General features: G+C 31.5%; 1 non-coding gene across 1 annotated transcript; it reads right to left on the reverse strand.

Annotated features, from left to right (window-relative positions):
• Positions 1–651: 651 nt before the first annotated feature.
• Positions 652–725, reverse strand: TRNAK-CUU. The gene has a single exon. It is a non-coding gene; the product is annotated as a tRNA-Lys (tRNA).
• Between the last annotated feature and the right edge of the window lie 2,090 nt (positions 726–2,815).

The following is a 2,815-nucleotide window of genomic DNA, read 5'->3' on the forward strand; positions in this document are numbered from 1 at the left end:
CTTACCCTTGTTGTTCAATAACTTATATTTGATTATCACAACATTATAACCACTTCTCTTAAGTATTAGAAAGGAAAAAAAATATCAATCATTACAATAAAGACATAAATCTTGTATATAGAATGATAATATATATTCAAAATTAGACAAGAGAATATGAGCTATGAATAATTGATATAGTTACCAACAATATAACTTTTGGAACTGTGAACTCGAGTAGAAGATGGAGAAAAATGTACTTTTATGTTTCAATGTCTAATCATTTCTTCAACATTTAACATCAGTTTCAACATTTTTCTACACACAAATTCTTTAGTTAATCCAAGTGGTTTACTCTTATATTGTTACGTTAGAAAGAGATGTTACCAATAAATAATGTTATTGATTATGTCTCATTATTACTATTTATTTTCATATTATTTAATTTATAATTTAAAGATAGCAAAAAAGAAAATATATTATAATGAGTTTAATTAAAACTACATTGAATTTTATCTACATTTACATTTATGTTATGTGTTTGTGCCTCATGGCACTACAAGAATACTTCTATACTTCTAAATATATACCTCTAAATAGTGATCAATTTTAATGATTAATAATAATTAGTAATTATAGTGACCAATTTACGAAAATAAAAGTTATTGTAAACGCTAGAAGGAGGGCTTGAACCTCCGACCTTGTGGTTAAGGGCCACACGCTCTAACCATCTGAGCTATTCCAACTTTACTCTTCAATATTTTTGACTCTCTCAGATGTAACTCCCATGTGGAATTTATTAATTTTGTTTTGAATTTAATAAAATGAAGGTGATGTGGCGCAGTGATGGAGTGTGAGAGTTGGTAAAGGTGTGGGGCCTAGTGTGCACGTGAAACCATCACTTTATAGTGGAAAATAAAACCGCAAAAATCTTCGACCAAAACATTGGAGAAAAAAAATCTTTGAGAAGCGGTTTTCGTTTCATGAAACCAACTCAAAATCTTCTACAAAAAATCGGAACTTAGGAGCGATCGAAGAACAAGAACTAGATCGGGTACGAAAGAAAAGAAGAGCAACAACTCAGCGGTTCCTTTTCAATGGAAGTATTGAAGTGGAAACGGTGTGGTTTCTTCCATTGTGGTCTCTGAATCAATTGTCTTAGGTGAGGGCTACGTTGTGTGGGACAAGATTCACAGGTTGTGGTGGTCAGAAATCGTTCGTGCTTGGTCGAAAACCCTTCGTGGTCACTCGAAAGCCCTTCGTTGTTGGTGTAAAGATGAAGACTTTGGTTGGTCGAAAACCCTTGTGGGTGTTTTCTTTTATGATTACGATGTCTGTCTTATGAAAGTTTAAAACTAGTAAAAGCATTGTAATGTTTGTTTTGGATGTAGAACATTAACTCGAAAGTTGAAGAATACAAAATTTGGTCCGTTGTTTTTGCGTGGTTCGTTGTCGGTCCATGTGCACTTATTCAAGTATAGTTGAAGTTTTTTTTGTTGTTGGTTGTCACTTTTTCAATTTTGGGTAGGAATTAGTGGTTTGGATGTTGTGTCATTCATTTAAGCCTCCTGCACTTTTGTTTTCTTTAATTTTGTGATTTTGACTATTGTATTTGAGTTTTTTATATGATGTGTTCATGAGTTGATGATGTTTCAGGTTGTGTTGTATTCTATGATTAAATTTAGTGATTTTGTTCGAAGTTTTTATTGTTGTGAAATGATTCAGTAATGTGTTCCTTATTTCAGTTTACTGAACATGAGTGAAGATAGTGACCGAAGTCAACATACTAAGCTTAGTCATGATAATGACAAGAGTAAAGGTAGTGTAGTGGGAGAATTCAGTGATACAACATGTATTCATAGTGATTTGAAAAAAATTGGTGTAAATTATCGTTGTATATTGTTGTTGTTTTGCAGATTTTGTTTATTCTTGTAGGACAAAATATTTATGTTTATTGAATAAGAAGTTAAGTATAGAGCAAAAGTTATGTATTGAAGGAGCACCGTCTTGGTGGTTCATTTTGTTGAATGAGTCTGTTAAGATAAGTTGAAATGTTCTTAGTGTTTTATGTAATATATGGGTAGAAAGAAGAGATGGTTTTTACTTAACTCTGAAGTTGTTCCATTTAAGTTATTAGATGTATGTTTAGGATTAAGATTGATGATTGTTAGAGATGGAATGGCTTTGGATCAAGGCAATATTGAAAGTGTATGTAGGAACAATTTTAGTAATAAAAAGGTTATTGTTGTCGTCATATATAATTATCTTTTGAAGCAATCTGAATGTGTTGGTGTAGATGATTTTTGCAAGTTTTACATTTTAATAGGCATATCAGATTTTCTTTTGCCTAACAGAAATGGAACAGTACTTGGTTGGGAGTTTGTACAATGCCTCATTGGTTTTGAAGAAGCATAAACATAGAAAACACTTCCATGTTGTGGGTTGTGTTTATTTATTCATAGTTAGTTACATGAACATTATAAAAGCATTTTATTAATGATTTTGTTTCATTTACATATGCTTTATTTGTTTCGTTTCAACTTTGGGCTTTTGATCACTTTCTATTTGTTAACAGAAAGGGTGTATGTGTGGGAAATAAATTTCCAAGGTTGTTGCGTAGGATGAATATTAAAGTGGGTGATAGTGCTTTAAAGAGTAGTTTGGAAAAGAATGTGGTAAGTTGTATAAGGTTCATTTAGTTAGAGTGATGTGTTAATGTTGTATTTTTGAAATGAGGTTTTTTCACTACGCCGAAATTATCAATAGATAGCGCATTATAGAAAGTGCTTTTTTAATTAAGTGCTTTCTATAGAAACACATAACCAAAAGATAGTGC

This window comes from Vigna unguiculata, chromosome 4 (genome assembly GCF_004118075.2).
Source record: "Vigna unguiculata cultivar IT97K-499-35 chromosome 4, ASM411807v1, whole genome shotgun sequence".
NCBI classification, from domain to species: domain Eukaryota; kingdom Viridiplantae; phylum Streptophyta; class Magnoliopsida; order Fabales; family Fabaceae; genus Vigna; species Vigna unguiculata.